Source organism: Python bivittatus, unplaced genomic scaffold (assembly GCF_059951505.1).
Source record: "Python bivittatus isolate LINGU-HERP-01145 unplaced genomic scaffold, Pbiv_v1 ctg000410_np1212, whole genome shotgun sequence".
Taxonomy (NCBI): Eukaryota; Metazoa; Chordata; class Lepidosauria; order Squamata; family Pythonidae; genus Python; species Python bivittatus.
The window spans coordinates 1177273-1199980 of record NW_028277067.1 but is presented as its reverse complement, the minus strand read 5'-3'; the positions used below and the strand labels follow the sequence as shown (position 1 = coordinate 1199980).

At 40.4% G+C, this 22708-nt stretch overlaps 1 protein-coding gene across 2 annotated transcripts in view; it reads left to right on the top strand.

Annotated features, from left to right (window-relative positions):
* Nucleotides 1-22708, top strand: part of ARHGAP27 (Rho GTPase activating protein 27) — a 55737-nt gene that overhangs the window by 8835 nt on the left and 24194 nt on the right. The gene's annotated exons all lie outside the window — the stretch shown is intronic.

Here is a 22708-nt window from a genome sequence, read left to right as displayed (position 1 = left end):
ATTTTCAATGGAGAAAAAAGATCATGATAGTGAACAATGCTGGATTGCATAGGTTGGTTAGAAAATGTCAACCAATTTAATTGCTACTGGCTCTCTGACTAGCATGAAATTGGATGTTATCAGAACACTTTTAGCAAGTCAAGGTGCATGCTCAGGAAATGCAAAATAAAAAGTGAGTGCCATAAACAGTTCTGACTTGGTGGAAGATTGCTTTTTAGTCATCAGTCAAGTCACAAGTCAGATTATGAACCTGAATATTTCAGTTTCACTGTGTGGTGATGTGGCAGAAATATTACTGGAGTCAAATTTTAAATATACAGATTAAATACACACACACATATACATACATCCCTTGTTGGCGTATTTGTATCACACTATATTCCCAGCTCAAGCAGCAGTGCTAACACTGCCTTGGTAAATTTTGAAAAGTTAAAGGGTCCTAATTAGTTCTTGGATGGAGAATCACCAGGTAACACATCAGCTGTAAACTAAACTAGGAAGTTAAAAAAAAAAATCCTAGGAGATAGCAGTGGCAAATCCCTTCTCCATTATTCCCATAGTTCATGTAGTCCCCAGGAGTTATGTTCACCTTGAGGAAATCTTTACCTTTTTACCTCACCACATAAGATCCATCTACTCTTACAGTAGAAAAGAAAAATGATTGAATTGTCTTAGTTGACTAAATTGAAACATAATTTCTATACACTGGCTAAAATGAACAATTATGTATGGCTTACCCCTTGTAAATTAATTTCCTATCTCTGATTCAGTAAGCTTTTTTGAACTACCATCATTCCTCTAACTCACTTTTCCTTTATAGCCTTTACTGCTTTTTTGGTGTAGCTAAATATAAGCATGCATAAATTACAGTACAATGATCCATATTTTGGTCCAGATGAGCCATGAGTTGTTTTTTTTTAAGATCATATCCCATATTTTATAAGTACGTAGAAATGTAGCAGGCATAGAGTACACTATTTCTTTACCACGGTGAGGCATGTTGGATTGCCACATCAAACAGAACTAGAAAAATATTGTTTAAAGCAACCTGGCCCCTTCCAGATATATTGGAACTAAAATTCCCCAGCAGCAGAGTGAAAGCTCCAGAAAAATGGAGTACCGTACCTGTGCTAAAATGCATGGAGTATTACTGTACTGTATTTCCTACCACTTAAGCCCCAGTAGGGGGTAGTATTTCCCTAATGCTTGGTCTGTAATGGGGCAGAAGGAAGGGATAAGAAATGCATAACAAAACAGTGTACCATTTTCTAATGTTCCCCTACATTAAACATGCGCAGTTCCCGGCCAACAGAATACTAGCTCATTGTGAAAAACAGCTGATTTCACTATCAATCTCCTATACTAGTTTAGCATTTGGAGTGAGTGAGTTTTAGATTTGTATGAGTGTTTTCACTCTGCGATGTTTTGTTCCTCCCATTTGCATTGAGAAGTGAAGGATTCCCCCCTACCTTATTTATTTATTAATTAAATTTATAGACCACCCCAATCTATACAATTTAAGCTGCCCAGAATGCAATAGTAAAAACAATTAAAAAGCAGAAATATAATCTAAAAGAAAGGAGAGAAAAACAACCATCAATTAAACAAATGAAAGATCTCACAAAGGGGGCTACTGCCCATTTTAACCCAGGGCCTGGGGATAGAGCCAGGTTTTAAGGGCTCCCATAAACAGGGTCAGGGTAGGGATCATACAAATCTCATCTGGGGTGGTGTTTAATCAGTGGGATCCAGAACATGGCAATTTTGTTAGACCATATGGGACAAGCAGAAACTACAGGAGATTGGTGGTCCCTCACATAACAGGCCCTATGCCACAAAGGGCTTTTTAGCACCTTGAATTGCACCTGGTAGTTTACTGGTAACCAGTGCAGCTCACAGAGCAGAGGTTTACATGGGCCCATCACTGCCTATTCCACCACATTCTGGACCAGCTATAACTTCTGAGTGGTCTTCAAGGGCAGCCCCATGTCAAGTGCATTGCAATAGTTTAATTGCAAGATGACCAAAGCATGATTAGCTGTCTTAAAGGCCTCCCAGGCTAGATATGGGCGTGACTGGCACAGCTGCCAACTGCTGCTCAACAGACCTGTCCATTTCTCATTTTAATCAAAAACTTAAGGTAGCACCAAAAAAAAAAAAAAAAAAAAAAAGCACCTAGCCAGGATGCTAGGCAGCTACCAAGCAGGGCTCTAACCTGACCCTCTAGTATGTAATTAAGGAGTCCAGACTTCATCTCATTTGAACCTGGGCTGCCTGAAATCTACCTTGGAACTCCGGCAAAGAGAAAGGAGCGCTAGAATTCTGAACATTCACATTTTGCATCCCATATTGTATAAGGCCAGAGAAGCCACACTAACATTTAAAGAAGAGGCTTCAGTGCCAGCAGTTCTGAAGTTTCTAGGGTTTTTTCCCTGCAAATAAAAACAAAAGACATAGATCTTCAGGCATAGATCCTTGCTTTGATTCAGAGTGTGTGTGTGTGTGTGTGTGTGTAAATATATATATATATATATATTAAAAAAATCCCCTCTCACCCCTATGGGTGGTATGTGTCTTCCTCAATCTCGGGTCCTCTACCAGAGGCCTGGGAGTTTGAGCATTCTGCACAGTATCTTCACTGTTCCTAGCACTGCACTCTTCTGGACAGAGAGCTCTGATGTTGTTCCTGGGATCTGTTGGAGCAACTCTCCCAGCTTAGGAGTCACAGCCCCGAGTGCTCCTACCACCACTGGGACCATTTTGGGCTTTACTTTCCACATCCTCTGTAGTTCTTCCTTCAGGCCCTGGTACTTCTCCAGCTTCTCATGCTCCTTATTCCTGATGTTGCTGTCACTTGGCACTACTACATCTATCACTACCGCTATCTTCTGGTCTTTGTCTACTACCACGATGTCTGGTTGATTGGCCAGTACCTGCCTGTCCGTCTGGATCTGGAAGTCCCACAGGATCTTAGCCTGTTATTCTCCACGACCTTCTGTGGAATCTCCCATCTGGACTTGGGAGGGTGTAGCCCGTACACTGTGCAGATGTTCGTGTACACAATGCCAGCTACTTGGTTGTGCCATTCAGTATATGCTGTTCCTGCCTGCATCTTACATCCTGCTACTATGTGTTGGACTGTCTCTGAAGCTTCCCTGCACAATCTGCACCTTGGGTCCTATCTAGTCTGGTAGGCCCCTGCTTCTATGGATCTGGTGCTTAGTACTTGTTCTTGTGCTGCTATGATCAGTGCCTCAGTGCTGTCTTTTAGTCCAGCCCTAGATAGATAGATAGATAGATAGATAGATAGATAGATAGATAGATAGATAGATAGAGTGTGTGTGTGTGTGTGTGTGTGTATACATACATACATGTGTATATACTTCATTCATTCATTCATTCATTCATTCATAAAACTTCTGGCAAAATTCTTGCATTATTCACAGCAATGTGTTAGGCAGAAATTTAGCAGGAAACACATCTCCTACTAAGGAAATGCTTATGGGGAATGAAGTTGGCACTTTTCTTTTCTTTTTCCCACTGCCTGTCATGTAGCTTTTCAAACAGCTTAGGAGTCCTGCCAAAAATAAGCCCCATGTCCTCACGAAGGTAGGTACATTCCACTGTCTTTAGTCATTCTCCTGTTGAGGTGTACTATTTCCAGCTTAATCTACTTGGCTGTACTATAAATAGGAGGGTGGAGAAGAATGCATACCAGAGACCACACCCTGAAGGGACAGTGGCCCTGGCTGAAATAATTGGCAGCAACTGGTAAATGCCAAATTAATCTCCTCTCAGGTGACTGCCCTTGTGATGTAGCTCTGGATCCAAAAGGCCACAAGAACTGCATGAGAGGAATGGACTGTATTTCTTTTGCAGATGAATATTTGGGTTGAGAGGATTTGCATTTAATTACCATATTTCTTTCAGCTTCCAAAGGTTCAGGATAGATTTTTGAATTGTTAAAGAAACAAAGCACAAATTTAAAAATTAGCCAAGCAACTTAATGGGCCAGGGTGTTTGACATAATTTCCTGAGGAAATTTCTGAAAAGAGATAAGAAAAAGTTGATACGGTCTTGTTTGAATGATCTGATAGGTTCATGGACATATCCATTACGTTTTCTTACCAACAGCATAGGAGTGATTTCCCATTGCCTTCTTCCAGGTAGCAGAAGGTAACGTATCTATATGCCAGTCCCAAACACAGAAAAATGGGGATGGTTAATCCCCTGCTGAAGGATCATAAAATGAGGCATGAATCTACAGAACCATGAGACAGAAATGTTTGCTTAATAATGCTACCACATCAGGAGTTTCAGCTGGTGCATTGGCACTGTTAGATAACCAAGAACAGGGTACCAATGAAAAGTTAGCTGGTCAAGATGAACAATGGAAAATTCTCAACCCAAAGAAAAAGTTGACACTAGTCGCTGGAATGTCCATACTGGCTTAAGTGCTGACCAGCTGAAAGAAATCACTGCATTTCAGAATATCGATAACTACATTATCTAAACTGTGACTGCCCATCTTAGGCAACATGTGAATCAATGTTCTAGACCAGTGCTTCTCAACCTTGGCAACTTTAAGATGTGTGGACTTCAGTTCTCAGAATTTCCCAGCCAACAGTGAAAAGCAATAATATTATATTACTCAGGAGCTGTCCAGGACACAAAAGGCATTGGTTTCATGTGGACCAAAGGGTTTTCCAATCTATTTTGAGTCAACCTGCTGTGTTCACATTATAAGAAACTATTCAAATGCACTTGATCATTGTCTATGCACTGACAAGGTGAGTGCAGATGAAGCAATTCCCAGCTCCAAGCTTCCTTGGACTCCCTACCACACAGCAATATGATAATCACTGCAGGAGACCTGAATGCCTGTGTTAGAGTATATCAGCAAGAATGGGAAAAGACACTTGGAAATTCTGACCAGAGAGTACTAAGTGATACAGATGCACATCTATTACCATTTGCAGCAGAAAATGGGCTTATTATTGGAAACAGCATATTCCAATACCCTACACAACACTGATTTACATGGTGCACTCTGTGGAAAGGATACTGTGGACCTGGACTACTTTATAATAACCAGTTGATTCAGGACCTCATTTAAAGACATTCATGCACTACAGGGAGCAGACTTTGGGCCTCAACACCATCTTGTACTGTACATGCAACTGTACAGATCCAGTTGAAAAGACCCACACCCAAGGGAAACCTCTCACGCCCTAGAGAATAGTCTCAACAGGCACCCCTATCTTTAAGCAACCATTTCAACTGGCCCTATCCAACTGCTTTGCAATGCTTGCAGAACCAGAAAATATTGAGATGCTGCAATTCCGTTTACAACAACTGTAAGTGAATGAGCTAAATCTCTTTGCCTTGTGCCCTGTAAACACAACCAGGTCTGAATGTCAGATGAAAATGTGGACATGATAGACCAAAGGAAGAGAAGTAAATTAGTTCATGCATCTCAATACCAACAACTCCAAAGTGCTATCTACCATCATCTGTAATTGGACAAAGACAGCATTGAGATAATATTGCTGATGAATTGCAAGAAGTTGCACACTAACAAGAATCCTGGACACTGGACACCATATTGTGATATCTTGGAGTTCATACATATACAGTCAGGTCCAGAAATATTGGGACATCGACACAATTCTAACATCTTTGGCTCTGTACACCACCACAATGGATTTGGAATGAAACAAACACAATGTGCGTTAACTGCAGACTGTCAGCTTTAATTTGAGGGTATGTACATCCAACTCAGGTGAACGGTGTAGGAATTACAACAGTCTGCATATGTGCCTCCCGCTTGGTAAGGGACCAAAAGTAATGGGACAATTGGCTTCTCAGCTGTTCCATGGCCAGGTGTGTGATATCCCCTCAGTACCCCAATTACAATGTGCAGATAAAAGGCCCAGAGTTCATTTCAAGTGTGCTATTTGCATGTGGAATCTGTTGCTGTCAACTCTCAAGATGAGATCCAAAGAGCTGTCACTATCAGTGAAGCAAGCCATCATTAGGCTGAAGAAACAAAACAAACCCATCAGAGAGATAGCAAGAACATTAGGCGTGGCCAAAACAACTGTTTGGAACATTCTCAAAAAGAAGGAACACACCGGTGAGCTCAGCAACACCAAAAGACCCGGGAGACAATGGAAAACAACTGTGGTGGATGACCGAAGAATTCGTTCCCTGGTGAAGAAAACACCCTTCACAACAATTGGCCAGATCAAGAACACTCTCCAGGAGGTAGGTGTATGTGTGTCAAAGTCAACAATCAAAAGAAGACTTCACCAGAGTGAATACAGAGGGTTCACCACAAGATGTAAACCATTGGTGAGCCTCAAAAACAGGAAGGCCAGATTAGAGTTTGCCAAACGACATCTAAAAATGCCTTCACAGTTCTGGAACAACATCCTATGGACAGATGAGACCAAGATCAACTTATACCAGAGTGATGGGAAGAGAAGAGTATGGAGAAGGAAAGGAACTGCTCATGATCCTAAGCATACCACCTCATCAGTGAAGCATGGTGGTGGTAGTGTCATGGCGTGGGCATGTATGGCTGCCAATGGAAGTGGTTCCCTTGTATTTATTGATGATGTGACTGCTGACAAAAGCAGCAGGATGAATTCTGCAGTGTTTCGGGCAATATTATCTGCTCACATTCAGCCAAATGCTGCAGAACTCATTGGACGGCGCTTCACAGTACAGATGGACAATGACCCAAAGCATACTGCAAAAGCAACCAAAGAGTTTTTGAAGGGACAGAAGTGGAATGTTATGCAATGGCCAAGTCAATCACCTGACCTGAATCCCATTGAGCATGCATTTCACTTGCTGAAGACAAAACTGAAGGGAAAATGCCCCAAGAACAAGCAGGAACTGAAGACAGTTGCAGTAGAGGCCTGGCAGAGCATCACCAGGGATGAAACCCAGCAACTGGTGATGTCTATGCGTTCCAGACTTCAGGCTGTGATTGACTGCAACAGATTTGCAACCAAGTATTAAAAAGGAAAAGTTTGATGTATGATTATTATTCTGTCCCATTACTTTTGGTCCCTTAACAAGTGGGAGGCACATATGCAAACTGTTGTAATTCCCACACCGTTCACCTGAGTTGGATGTACATACCCTCAAATTAAAGCTGACAGTCTGCAGTTAACGCACATTGTGTTTGTTTCATTCCAAATCCATTGTGGTGGTGTATAGAGCCAAAGATGTTAGAATTGTGCCGATGTCCCAATATTTCTGGACCTGACTGTAGCATCATCAGTGACAACAATCTTAGCAGCAGTGGTATCTTTGTACCAGGATTGATTTCTTGAACCAATGGAAAGAATATTTTCACCACTATACAACCACCAATAACCCAATATACCATCTGCAGAATCACTCCAAAAGTTAGGCCCTCATGATGAACCAGTACTAAACGAGGTGCCAAGCACTGGAGAGATCAAAGAGGCTATAAAACAACTAAAGCAAGGCAAAACTGCTGGATGCAATGAGGTCAAAGCAGAAGCACTGACATCAGGAGATAACCCTTTGCTATGACACTGCACTCACTAATTCAGTTGATCTGGATATCTGGAGAACAAATATCAAACACATGGAGGCAAGCCATCATAGTCCCCATTTTTAAAAAGGAGACAGTCATATGTGTGAAAACTGCTATGGGATTAGTCTGCTCCCCATAGTTGATAAAATATTCATGCAGATAATCCAACTCTGAGCATAAGAACAAAGAGAACAAGAAGTTCACAAAGAACAGCCTGGTTTCCATCCAAAATGAGGCTGTTGTTATCAGATATTTATACTACAACAAGTCATGGAAGAACAAATCTGATGTGTCAAACAACTGATCATAGTATTGACTGATTTTGCAGATGTCTTTTATTATGCTTCATCCCACTGTTTGGAAAGCAGTTGCCCCTGAGGGAATGCCAGGTAAGATCATACAGTTCCTATAGCAGGCTTATGATGGCTCAACCTACAGGAGTCATATCAAAGGTGAGCTGTCAGAGGGCTTCCCAGTCTGCTCTGGGGGACTCCAGGGATGCGTCCTATCTCCATTTCAATTCAATACTACAGCAGACATCATTATGAGAAACATTTTCACAAATAGGTGTGGAATTGAATTTGGACAGGGTCAGTTCAACACTGAACTCGTGTGAACAAATGGCACTGCAATTTTTGCTGATAGCCACTGATACTGTACTCTGTAGTGACACTGGGGATGCAGCCCAATCATTTCCATTGGTGATCAGGGTGGGAAAAAAAATACGGACCACCGATAGCTCACCAGTAGTCATGCACCTAAATGGAGGGCAATTAGAACAAGTACAAAAATTCAAATACCTCATCTCCATAGTATAGGAAAAGCAGGTTGTCTCAACAGCTGAAATGAACACTGAGTTGGTGTCACCACTGTAGCTTTTGGTTCATTCATCTGGTGCTTATGGCAGAAGCCTAACATTACCATTTACACCAAAATACAAATGCTTTGGTAACTGATACTACCAGAGCTACTATATGAGTTGAATCATGGATACTTCTACAGACAGAGATCCAAAATCTGGAAACTTTCCAAATGTGCTGTCTCCATAGGATCATTAACATCACACTGATAGACTGCATAAGAAATGAAACCATCTGTCAGCAATACTGCAACCAGCCAACAATAGCCAATGAAAACCAAAAACAGCAGCTAAGATGGTTTAGCTTTTCACAGAATGGATCCAGTTCATTACCACACAAGCTATAAGAATGATTTGTGCTATGAGCTATGCTTTTTGTAGGCTTGATATGCCTCACATGGTTCCTTCAAAAAGCATGGGAGGATGAAGGGATAGATCAGAGGTGGTCATGCTGTCTGCCTTAAAGGAGATGGTGGTGTACCACCTTTATGAAAAGGTCCTTCCTAAATTTGGCCAATCTTGACCATTATTACCCAACTTCTGGGGCTCCAGCTACAGACTGGCATATAAGCAAATTATCAGGACAAATTCTAGTCAGGATTCAGATCTGTGCATGGTTATCCTGGTGAATAATCTATGGTTCAGACTTGGAGAAGTGTTCCCTCCCATGTCCTTTTAGACCTCTTGGTAGGTTTTTATACCATTAACTATGGTGCCTGTACTATCTGAGCAAGTTGGAAGTTGAAGGCCATGGTTCTACTCCTTCTTGAGTAAGTAGTACAATCAGTGGTAGTAATGGAGGGAAGGTTATCCAAGCAGCTGCTTATTCATGGAGTGCCTGAGGGATCATCTCTCTTTACTGCTTAATAATCTCTATTATTTAGCATAATCATGAAGCTGTTTGGGGAAGTTAATTGTTAGTTTCGGGTGCAATAATGTCAGTATGCTGATGATACCTAATTATACATCACTGCTTCATGTGACACTGAGATGTGGTAGAACTTCTGATGGATTGTCTGGAGGCTGTTGGAGTCTGGATAGGCCAAAACAAGCTTAAGTTGAAGATGGAGGTGCTGTTTGTTCAGTAACAATTTGGCATTTTGCCTGATCTGATAAAAATTGAATAGAGAGGCACTCCTCCTAAAGCAGGGGTGGCTGGGGAATTCTGGGAGTTGAAGTCCACACATCTTCAAGTTGCCAAGGTTGAGAAACAAAGCCCAAAAGGAAGAAATCTGAGGAAGCAGCAATCTGGGAGTCCTCCTAGACTCATTGCTACTGCTAAATAGGCAGGTAGAGGGTATGGCTATGGGGTCCTTTGTCCAACTTCAGCTGGTGCGTCAGTTGCAGGCTTTTCTGAAGCATGATACTGGCATGGTGGAAAACATACCTGAATAAATGCCAGCAACTGGAGAGGATCCAACAGTCATTTTATTTTCTGAAGTTAGCAGATTATAGTGATTCACTGATCTCTTGCACCCAGACAAGCCAAGAGCAAGAGCCCCAAAGGTTACATAGGTCTTATATAGAATGTTGATGAAAGACAGTTTTGAGCATGCATGTACACTAGTAGAAGACCCCAAAGACATAAAAAGTTGATTTACAACTAATAAGAATAAAGGAGAACAGACACACTCTTTGAAATGTAACATAGCAGCTTTGATATATGTGCGGTGCCAAGGCTCTAATTGTTATTTTAACAATTCAACGTATGTGTGTGCATATAAAAACACACAAACATCATTTAAAGTGAAAAGAACCTATTCAGTATACAACATTCTTATATCAAATACAACAAGCTCTTGTGAAAAAAATAGTGGAAGAGAACTTGGAATTTGAACTTAGCTCTTTTTATTGTATATAATTATTTTAAACTCTGTTTCAGAAAAACACCAGGAACTAACTATAAAACAATTCATACATAATTACAACTCCTTAAAATTGCATTCTAACAGTCTATCTAGATTTCCAGGGTTGTAATTATATTGGCACATATTAACTTTTGAAGTGTCAATGCCCTTTTTAATTCATTGCTGTTGAAAATTTTAAGGACATTGGAAAAACACAAAAGTGCTTAATAATGAACCTTATGATAGCTTTATTGTCCATTTTCTCCTGGGCATATAAAATGGTGGAAAACAATTCAACTTTTGTTGTTAGCTGCCAGGTTTATATTTTTTTTAAAAAGCTAGGAAAATAAAAACACATTTCTTTGGTTCAATAGCATTTAAAAGTACAGGAAAGAGCATTGGCTGAAAGATTAACACAGCACAAAGATGCTTGAAGAATCCTTTAATTAAAGATTGTTTAGTTCATATTTCATTTTTATTTTTAATTATACCAGAAAGTCATTCTTAATTAAAACTATCTGTAGTTTTCTATAGTAAGTCTGTGTAATTTAATAAGCCTGTAAAAATAATTGCCACCAGATATTTTAATAGTTATAGGCACAAACAACTACAAAGGAGGGATAGTATTGATTTTTTTCCTGAATAACCATAGCAGCCTTGAGTAGTTAGGAGTAGTGGCAAAATTTTATGAGGACACCGTCCTGCTTATGAGATTCCCTGAAGCAACTGGGAGACCACAGTGAGTAGAAGGGGAAGCATGGGGAAAGACTGGCCTGAGCCAGGATGGCAATGCTTTATTCTTACAAATCTTACAACCTCAAGAGAGACCTTGCAGATGTGCAAATTAGCAGAAAATGTCAAGCAGTGTTGCTGTGTAATTTGGTGAATGCAAACTTTGTCAGGTTGGGCAAGCTACTATTTGCAAACCCTTTCGAAGTGTTGTCTTTGGGCAGTAACCATGTTTTCTCAGAAAAAGAGGAAAATATGTTTATATAACACTAAACCATAGTTTGTTTATTGAATAAACTGTAATTTGCTACATCTAGACAAACTAAACCATAAAACTGTATTTATAAAGTACAATGGCTCCATTTGCACAAGGCACTAAGCCATAAGCAAGCAAACCATTATATACCTTAATAAATTGTACAAATGCTGTCAGATCTGGCCTGCAAAAAAACCAGATGGCCATTAAAGGGCAGCAAAGTTAGATTTGTTTCTGTACATCTCTTTTCTGCCATCCCTGGTCATCTGGCATTTCTGTAGCCCAGATTCAGTAGCCCCAAATTTTTAAAAAAAAGCTCCTTCGGGGTTAAATCTTGCAAACACATTTTCCTCCAGCCATTCTTTCAGCTAATTTTTAATTTGTAATGTGATTGAAAATTTCTGGGGATCCTGCCTGGCTAGCAACAACCACCTTGGGTTTGAAAAACCCATTCTCTTATTCCTAGATTTGTGGTTGGTAGCCTAGGAAGGCATTGTGCTACAGCCTCATATTCTGCTTTTTCTCTCCAAAGCCAACCATGTCCTCTTTTCTTGTGGTAGTCTTGCTTCCTAGCCACAATTTACAGAAATGATTCATTAGCAAAAAAAGGAGCTGGTGGAGCATGAGGCATCGAAAGGGTTAAGCTAAGGAGGCCTCACCCCCTTCCTTCCCTTATGCAAATGGACGGTTTGCTTCACCTGTCCCAAGAGGTAGAGGGGGGAAAAGCTCAAGGGCAGGGTAGAGCTGTTGGCTAGGAAAAAAAAGTCCAACTAATGAGATAGCCAGGAGTGAAGAAGTAACTTGTTTTTGCTCCTTGGGTAAGTAATAGTCTGGATATTAAATACCTGTGAAATACTTGTTGAAGGCTTGGAGAAGGCTGAGCAGCGGGCGGCTGGGTGCAGGGAGTCAAGGTTACTTTCCTCTTGCTGAAAAGGAGTCCGGGGATAGCCGATTACTTCATTGCACGCAGTGCTCTGGGAGGGTTCCTCGCAAGATGTTCCAGGATTTTTGAGCTTTCTCACGTAAGACTTAAATGTGGTTAACTGTCTGCAGTCTCAGTTTTGGTAAGCCTCAGTCCTTCACAAACTTTTGGTTGTACGTTAGTTTGTGGCAGAGCAGCTAAGATAGAAACTTGATAGTATCAAATAAGGTAATTGCCCATGTCTGACTATCTTGCTGAAAAGAACTTTATTTGCACTGGAATAGAATGATAAACGTGGAAGTTTCCATCGTTGCACTTTGTAGCTGCACTGTATGCTGTTCCTAAGAAAGCCTGATTGAAGCTTCCTACGGGGAGCATCTGGAGTATGTTCAAAGCCCTTTGCATATTTACTAGGAGTTATTCTTAGTAATTCCTTGATACTTTCAATACATCTGCATTTAATTTTTGTATACTATGCTAAGCCAGAAATGTTAAATGTTCATTTGTTAAGCAAACGTAATAGCCTAGTTTGTATAAAACGCTACACCATAATGCTTGGGTTCTCATATCACATCGAACCAGAAGCAAAGCACATTATTTTAGATTTGCAAAGAGCCTCCTATGAAGTGGGCCATGCCTTCTTAAAGGAGGCAATTAAGACAAGTGTCTGCCTCTCACACATTTGTTAAAATAAGACAGTAGTCCTTGCTCCTTTTGAGCTAGTAAGGACATTTTGAAAGTGTGTTGTGGGAACTTGCACAAAATGGCTGCTGTGGAATAATTTGCCATTAAGATTATACAATAATATGTAGGATATATCCATATCCATTTCCCAAAAGGCAAAGTGATGAGGCTGAAGGAAATGTAATTTCCTAAGAAACATAAGGGCAAAGCAGTACAGGTGGTCCTTGCTTAACGACCACTCATTCAGCAACTGTTTGAAATTACAACGGTTCTGAAAGAGCGGTACCTATGACCGGTCCTCATATTTACGTTGGTTGCAGCGTTACCGGCGTCATGCAATCATGATCCAGGTGCTTGGTGCCCAGCTCACAATTTTTTTTTTTTTTTTTTATCTGCGCTCAGTCATTACTGACTCTGCAGTGATTGCTTGGACGAGTCCTTGCAGTTTTCAAGGCAAGGTGTTTCGGAAGTGGTTTGCCAGTGACTCCTTCCTAGAGCAGAGCCCAGCTGGTGAGCGCAGGAGGCGGGGTTTCCGTTGCTTCGCGCCCTTTTCAGGTGCGTGCGGTTTTTTGCGCTTACCGGCAACTGCTCCCGACTCCTTTTGCAAGGCACCACCAGATTTTTCCTCCCACCGGAGTGAGAGTCCCCATTTATCTACTCACGTGAGTTTTCGAACTGTTGGGTTGACAGGAACTGGGGAGGAAACGAGCTCACCCTGTTAACATGAAGGCTGGACTCGAACCACTGAAGCGTCTACCATTTCTGGCTGGCAACTTTCAGCATCATTAAGCCGCTGCGCCACCGCGTCCCCCTAGCTCACAATTACAACGTTGCAATGTCCTGCAGCCACATAATCGCCATTTGCAACCTCCTTTGCTGGCTTGCTATAAGCAAAGTCAATGGGGAAGCTGGCAGGAAGTAGCAAATGGTGACCACATGATATTCTTGCTTAGCGACCTGTGGTGATTTGCTTAACAACAGGAACCAGAAGCGCCAGATTTTCCATCACTAAGTGGTGCAGTCATGTGACATTGTACTTTACGGCTGCATTGCTTAGTGACTGAAATTCCAGTCCCAATTACTGTCATTAAGTGAGGACTATCTGTAGTGGCAAAAAAAGTGGAACAAGTCAATGAATTTGTGTTCCTTAATAGCATGCTGACTGAAGATGGAAAATAGATGGACAAATTTTAAGAAACATAGAAAAATAATGAGTGATATATGGTTTGCTGTGAGGAATAAATGTTTGTCAGGAGAAGCTAAAATTGTGTATAAGAGTGTGCTTCTGTCCACTTTGCTATATGGGAGTGAGAATTGGATCAGATAAGAGATAGGGTCAAAAATGGATGGAAATGGATTTGTGAATAAAAACAAGGGACTTATAAAAGAAATAGGTTGGGATGGATTGGTGATAAACACTGAATGAAGATCAAATCATAGAACAGGAATATGAAGGAAGGAAGAAAGAAAGAATAGACTGAGAAGATCGAGAAAGTAATGGCTAGATGGAGTTTATGAGTTCCTCAAAAGGAGAGGTGCAAGAAACATAAAGAGCAACAGGCAATGCCTGAAGCAGTATGTGAATATGTTGATAGAGACAAGGATGGCTGAGAAGGTATGAAGAGGCATAGTAATGGTGTTGCTGTAAATTAGGTTTAGCTACATTTTTTCTTATCTCAGGTTTTTAATTTCTCTTGTTATTTCTTGCGCCTTTTCTGCGCTTTGCATATAATTGCTTATCCCAAAGGCAATGGTATGGTGGATATGCATGTATGTATGTACGTATGTATGTATGGAAACCAATGGTGCTTTGTGGCCTTCTTTAAATTAAAGCTGCCGGTTTACATTGATGCTTTGTAGCATGCCCATTAATACTTTTTTTTTTTTTAAGTCAGGGAAGGGAAAGTTGCTTGGCAGATGCAAGAGTCCATGGCACCACTTTGGGGACCTCAGAGAGTATTTTGACCTAGAGGCAATAAAGGGACAGGCTATTTGTCTTAAAGTGGAAATTGTAATTATTCTACAGTCATGTGAAAAAGTAAGTAGACCCCGTGTAAAGTTTTTTTCCCTTTTTTAACATATGTGGACATATTAATATTTTATCTTCCTTTGAACAATATAGAAAGATAAAGGTGATGTAATTGGACAAAATTATGAAAAAATGATTTTGCAATAATTTATTCAACGAAAAGTTAATAGATACGCCATTTCCTTCTGTGGAAAAAGTAAGTATGCCCTTGGCTCTAATACCTGGTATTGCCTCCTTTGGCAGAAATAACCTCGAGTAGGCATTTATTATAACTGTCTAACAGTCTCTGACATCGACTGGGTGGAATTTTTTCCCACTTGTCCATGCAGAAAATTTTCAGCTATGTGATGTTTGAGGGGTTTCTTGCATGTATTTCAAATCACCCCACAGCATCTTGATGGGATTTAGATCTCGGTTTGACTTGGCCATTCTAGAACCCTCCATTTCTTTTTTTTTTAGCCATCCCTTGGTGGATTTATTGGAACGTTTAGAGTCATTGTCATGTTGCAAGGTCCACTTTCAGTTGAGCTTTACTCTTCTGACAGATGATTTCACATTATCCTTAAGCACCCTGTGGTACAATGAAGAATTAATAGTGGATTCTGTGATGGTGACCTGCCCAGATCCTGATGCAGCAAAGCAGCCCCAAACCATAACATTTCCATCACCTTGCTTTTCAGTTTGTACCAGGTTCTTCTGATGAAATTATTGTTGTTCTTGGTTGTTATTTTATCCCACCTTTTTTATATATAACCCAAGGTGGCAAACATACCTAATGCTCCTGCCTCCTATTTTTCCCTTCAACAACAACCCTGTGAGGTAGGTTGGGCTGACAGAGAGTGACTGGCCCAAAGTCACTCAGCCAGCTTTCATGCCTGAAGAAAGCCTAGAACTCACAGTCTCCTGGTTTCTAGGCCAGCACTTTAAATAAAGAAATGCTGTCTTTGGTCTTTTTCTAAATATGTCTTCTGGTACTGTGGCCAAACAACTCTATTTTTACCTCGTTTGTCTAGAGCACATTGTTCCAGAAGTCCTGGTCTTTGCCTAGGTGTTTATGGGCAAACTTTAGTCTTGCCCTTATGGTCTTTCTGGACAGCAAAGGTTTTCTCCTGGCGCACCTTTCATGTAGATCTAATTTATGCAGCTTCTCTCTAATGGTAGACTCATGCACTTTGACATCAATACGGGTAGTCCTTGCTTAAAGATCACAATTGGGACCAGAATTTAGGTTGCTAAGCAGTGTGGTTGTTAAGCAAAACATCATGTGACCAGACCTGATTTTATGACCTTTTTTGCAGTGGATGTTAAGTGAACAACATGGTTGTTAAATGAATCACATGGTTCCCCTTTGATTTTGCTTGCCGGAAGCTGGCTGGGAAGGTCGCAAATGGCAATCACGTGACCCCAGGATGCTGCAACCACCATGTGAGCTGGTTGCCACACGCCAGGATCACAGTCACATGACTGCAGGGGTGCTGCAATGGTCATAGTTCTAAATCACTTTTTTAGCACCATTGTAACTTCAAACAGTCACTAAACAAACAGTTGTTAAGTGAGGGCTACCTATAGCATTGAGAGCTACCTGTAGGTCACATGAAATTCTGGGGTTCTTAGAGACTTCTTTCAACATCTTGCGTTCTGCTCTTGAGCTGAACTTACTGGGACGGCCTGTCCTGGGCAAGTTGGCAGTTGTTGGAAATAATCTCAGCTTGTGGAATTATTGATGTCCAATTGTTTGGTGATCTTTTTAAATCCCTACCCAGGCTTATAGGCATCTATAACCTTCTTTCTGAAGGCCTCACAGAGCTCTTTTGATCTAGGCATGGCAATACCACCCACTTCAACAACAAAGAGCAAATCAAACTAAAAGTCTGAGGTTTAAATAAGGCAGGTTCCTCCCAGTTCCTCTGTAACAATGTTCTAATTATTTGCACCTGATCTGGTGCACCTGATTCTAATTTCAGGTATTTGAGGTACCTGTAGTGATAAATGTATGGGTATACTTTTTCCACATGCAAAATTTGCATTTATGTTTATTTAAATTACACAATGGACTACCAGATGTAAATGGTGCATGATATTTGTTATATCCCCTTTATCAGTATTGTTGAAATGAAAGTCAAATATCTGTTGAGAAAGTAAAAAAACAAAAAGTGGGGTGCACTTTTTCACATGATTGTGAAGCAGAGCCACACTTACCTTGTCCAGCCTGTGGCTACAGCTGAGCTTCTAGGAAGATCCCCCTGTTCCGTGACTTCATTTCTTGTACGTATTGTACTGCCTTGTAAACCACACCCGTGTGATTGAATGCTACTGTAGTTTCTGTACCCAGGTCAAGGCCAACAGTAATGCAACAGAAGATGTTTATTTCTCTGGCTGCTCTTTAAAGTTTCTCGTTTGATTTATCTTTGTGTGTGTGTGCATCTGTGTATATTATTCAGAGTTGATTACATCAAAAGTGACGTGTCCTTTCCTTCCTTCAGTATTAGAATGTGATTTTGCTATTGGATTGCTTCTACCTAAGATTTGCAGTGGAGGAATGAATGGGGAGAGAGAGCACAACAAAGATGCCTGAATTAAGACATTTTTGTTCTTTGAACAGTTGCTTACATATCAGATCCTCCCCAACAAGGCAAGCATATTTGTTATTTTGATATTTGGTGGTCATCATCTCAGAATTTTCTCCTTTTTCTGTGCCCTAAAGCAACAACCCCAGTTTGCCTGTGGGAAGAACTAGCCTTGTCTTATCATCCAGCCACAACAGAAAAGTACATTTGGCCAACATCTCTCTTCCCTTCAGCTCTTAAAGCCTGATGAGACACCTCTGGATTGCTACCAAGTTCTTGTGTCTTAAGAACTGTATCATCTATAGTTGTCCCTTAGTCCTCTTCCTTGCCGCCTCTTTATATCCTGGAAAATAATTTTCCTCTTGGTTTTTGGAAGGTAAAAAAAAATAAATCTCAAAGCCTACATAGGCTGCTTTGCCTGCTTCATTGAATAATTGCAACCAGCCTTCATTCAATTAGAATTTAGGCAAAGGGCTCCCTCATTAAAAAGTGTTAGGTTTTTGGTGTTCTGACACATGGGTAAGCCTTTCTTTTATTTCTACTAAGGTAGAGAAGGAGGAAGAGATTTTAGTGAGTTAGAACGAAACACTAAAAAAAGAACATTAGCTAGGACTCATTACCACACTAACTATTTTATCCCACAAACCCCAACAGGAAGCATGTGAAAGGCGAAGGGCTGAGTTCTTGTTTTGCACTTTATGTTGTGTTGCTTTCTGTCTCTTGATTGGCCTGTGGTTGAGAAAGCAACATTTTTTCTCCACTCTGCCATTTTCCTTCCGTTAAGGCACTGCTTCTAAGCTTTAGTCGAATCTACTTGGGTTGTGTTAGCAATGGGTGACTGGGTTCCTAGATCACTTTCCTGGCATAAATCATCCCGGACGTCAGACTCATCTAAGGTATGGCAATGGGAAGGGTGGGAGTTTGCCCTTTAAGTCAAAAGACTGCTAAGCTTTGCCCGAAGACTGTCCAGAACCTGTTGAGAGGCCTGGACCAGAAATGGATGAATAGATTCAGGCCAATTCTTAGTGAAGAGACATCACGCTGCTTTTCAGAGTGCAGGAACCTAGCAAAAAACCTGCAAGAGTGGCTCTCAGTTTAATTCCTCAGGAAAGCTCCTCTATCCTGTACTAATATACCTACTCAATTTCTGCCTATCACCTTTGTTATCCAAAAAGCTGAATTTTTGCTTGTCAGATAGTTGTAGAAAGTGCTCTATAAAAAATGGGGAAAAACCTTTAACTACAACTAAGTATGCTGTGTAATAATTGTAATGTTGATGAATTTACATGCTGCCTTTGAATATTTTGGTTCCATATGTTCTTTGTAATAGCTAGTCATCAAAGGAGGTATGTTGCCTCTTAAAGCCATCTAATAAATGGCTGTCACCACATCTTGGTGGCAGCAAAGTCCATATATTAATTATGCACTGTGTAAATACGCGCTCTCTTTGGCATACTAGAGTGTTTAGAAATACAGTAGCTCATGATAAAGAGTTGTAAATAGATGAGCAACATGCAAACTGGTCTTGTGTAATGGACTGTTAGAATAACCTTGGGAGACAGGAGGAAAAGCCACAGCCTAGACAGTCTGAAAAACAAAATCTGAATCTAAAGGAGGAATGAGGGGTGGAATAAGCATCTCAGAAGGGACACCCCCCCCCCAGCTCTGGAAAGTAAAGGCAGGAGAGGGGGCAAGTGCTTTCAGACTTGCAAGATTCTGTTACTGTACTCTTACAATAAAGGTAGTATTAGTACTCATGGTTTTGGTATCCTGTCTGGACTATCTCGAAGGGCTGACATCTCCAGATGTTTTGGATTGTAATTCTCCAGTTTCTTGTCTTTGCTATGCCCTATATCCAGAAGGTGTTCAGGTAGGAATGGTTGCTCTTAACTGTGTCTTTCTATAATGCACAAATTGGAATATAGCATGATTTATCCTTATCGCCAAACCCCACATGAAACCAAAAAACCAAAATAGAAATTGCTTGAACAGGATAGTCAATCTGTGATGTCCTTTAGATGTTTTGAATAATCCTCTGTGATTTCTAGTTAGGGTGACCACTGGTCAAAGATTATTAGTTTAAAACATCTAGAAGGTGCCAGATTGTGTGCTCCCTTACCTGATCATTGCAAACTGTGCTTGAAGAATAGTGGCAAAAAGGAAATTGGCATGCAAAAGGTAAAAAAGAAGGAATAGCTTGAGAGCTTGATCATCCTTACAGGAAGTAAGAGAAGAAGCAAGCCAGTTATTTTGGGCTGTCACTCTATGCAAATGAAGAAAAATGAACTCAAGGGGACTTACTTTTTGAACAAATATACATCAGAGTCTCTTTTCAGGTCTGCCTCTCCTGCATAAAATCTGGTGCCTTCATGTCTTTCCTTTCTCTGAACTGTTTTTTTCCAGGACACAGCTTTTGATGGTAACTCTGGGGGAGAGAAATACTGGCTATGAGCATGTGCAGAAAGAAAAGGAGGGAAAAGAATAAGATCAGAATGTAGGAATTCCTCCTTTTACCACATGATCAGGTCTTTAAAGGTGTGCAAAAACAATTGTAATACATGTAGTCCTCAGCAAATTACAGCTGGTCCAGATTGGGTTTAAGTAGGGGAGGTTGTAATTGAGAATACTGTCTTACCTGACTCTATGACTGAAAACACATAACCCACATGGAGGGTTTAGTGTATTAACAGTTGGGTTGCCACATGTCCAAATTTCCTTGAATGTGTTTTCTTTTTGCCGTATCATGCTCTTTCAGGCCAGGAAGAAAAACTATCCCCTGAAATTTGAGCAGAAGCAGCAGGTGGCATGTAGGATTTGGGGAAAGGATGCTACTGTATACAATATGCTAAGATAATGATTGAGTTGCCACAGCAAGCTGTACTACAAACTATGACATTGTGCAAACCCAGCCTATCTTTGAATGAATTTATGTTCAAAAAGACACAGGATATCCCCAGGTTGTAGCATGTTCGGCTGGTGTACTAAATATAAATCTGCAGACTTCGCATTTAGAGCTTCTGGTTTTCTCCAAAGCATGCTCTTCTCTGAGCCTGGTCCTGGTTATTGACATTATATACTCCTTTTTATTCCCCAAGTAAAAACTACATACAGTGGGTGGAGGTATAAATATATATTTGTACTTTCAAGTCAGTGTTGACTCCTGGCAACTGCCTGGACAAGTCCCTGCAGTTTTCTTGGCAAGATTTCAGAAGTAGTTTACCATTGCCTCCTTTCTAGGGCTGACAGGGAGTGACTGGCCCAAGGTCACCCAGTTGGCTTCGTGCCTAGGGCATGACTAGAACTCACAGTCTCCCGGTTTCTAGCCTGATGCCTTAATCACTACACCAAACTGGCTTTTCATACAGTGGATGGCCAGGGTTAATGTAAATGTCTGCCACATATCAAACAAATGTAACAATCATATGATTTGTAATTTATCTTCTGTCCATGTCCACCTCTGGAATGTGATCCTCTCTAATAGATTTTGATGGAAGGAATAGGAAGTAAATGTTTCTCTGCTACCCTCTCTTATAACTTTGGCTGTGTATGGTGAGTCACAGCATCATGAATATCCATGAGCTATGGAGTTGAGCATTCTGCTTCAGTATGACAGATTTTCCTTTGGCCGGCAGTTCTGTCTTGGTAGCACTTCTGCATTGAATTGTTGAGCAACTTGGATCTGTTTTTGTCTCCAAACCCCAGTACTTACATGCCCTAGAATAAATCAGTAACTTCCCCATTCAGAGATAGTCCAGAATCCGTTGGCTTGCTTGTTGCCCTTGAGAGTAATTTGTGTGTCCGCTCTGTGTGCCAACACATAGAATCATGTTAGTTCTCTTTCCATGTCACCCATTTCTAAGCCTTACCTCTCCAATGTCCGTGACTTTGTGGCTCCACTTTGTTAATCTTGATTCACCACTTTCTTTTTGTTGGACTTGTCCTCCCTGGTATCTTTATTTCTAAAGACTTTTCCTACTTGGTACTCTCCAAAAATGCTAGATTACAATTCTCCTCATCCTCTGCCAGTAGGGCAAATTACCATGCTGAGTGAAGATGGTAGGAGCAGAGCCCACCAGTTCAAAAAGACATTAGGCTGAGGAAGACTACTCAAGATTGTAAGCAAGGTCTGATCTATGTCATAGCCCTGAACAATTTTAGACACTTTAGAAGTAGGTAATCATCAGATTAATTCTCACCAAACTAAATTCCAGAGGATTGAATCTGACCAATATTTTTTTGGTCTTAATTCTAATCCAATCCAAAAGTTAAATCTTGATTTCAATTAAACTTCATCTGGGTGGCGTGGTTTATTTTTCTTGTCATAGTCCAAATGGTAGAAAAAAAATTGAAGGGGTTAAAAAAAAAAAAAACCTCTTCATGTAACCAGTCAAGTGCTTTCTCACTTCTGACCAGGAAAATAAAATCATCTAAATTTCTAGTTTCTCTTCTGTGTCTCTCTTATATAGTGGCTTAGAATTATGGGAATTGGAGTCCAACCTATCTAAGAACCGGATTTGGCAAGGTTACCATAACACTGCATTTAGTGTAGAAATATTGCACTTAGCACATACATATGTAAGACAGAGCAATACAGATTCCAATGACAGCATCGAAAGTGAACTAAAATCACTTTGAAAGGAAGGAGTGATGATCAGAATTAAAAAGCAGAATCCAGAGAAAAGCCTTTTTGGTCCAAGTTTTCCCCTTTATTTGGATTCCAAACTTATTCAGTTTCTTTGTTCCAGATCTCAGAAATACAAAGTCTTATATATATTTCTGATTGCTGAGATAAATCTTGGGATTGCAGTATATTTAATATATAACTAATATTTACTGGAGTTTTATTTTGTCAGTTTGGCTATTTAATAGAGTTAAATAGCAAGAAAAAACTGGCTTAAGCTGAAAATGATGCATCTTTTTTGGCAAAACAATTATGCATGTTCATTGCTAATTGATGCACACATGGCTACGATTAAAGGACACAAGTTCACAGGTGAGAACAGAGGGGTTGGATGGAAGACAGCCCAACTTTGTGGAGTATGTTAACTGTCAACTTAAAGATCAGCTAAGACTAGGTCAGTTGACAGGGTGAAAACAAAGGAAGGTGGAAGATGTAAGCTGTTCTGTAAATATTACTTTGTTTTTGAAATATTAGGTAGGGTACCAATAAAAAATGTAATGAGTCATCAAAAGGAACAGTGACAGGCTTGAGGGATACATTGCAGGTTTGATTTATTTT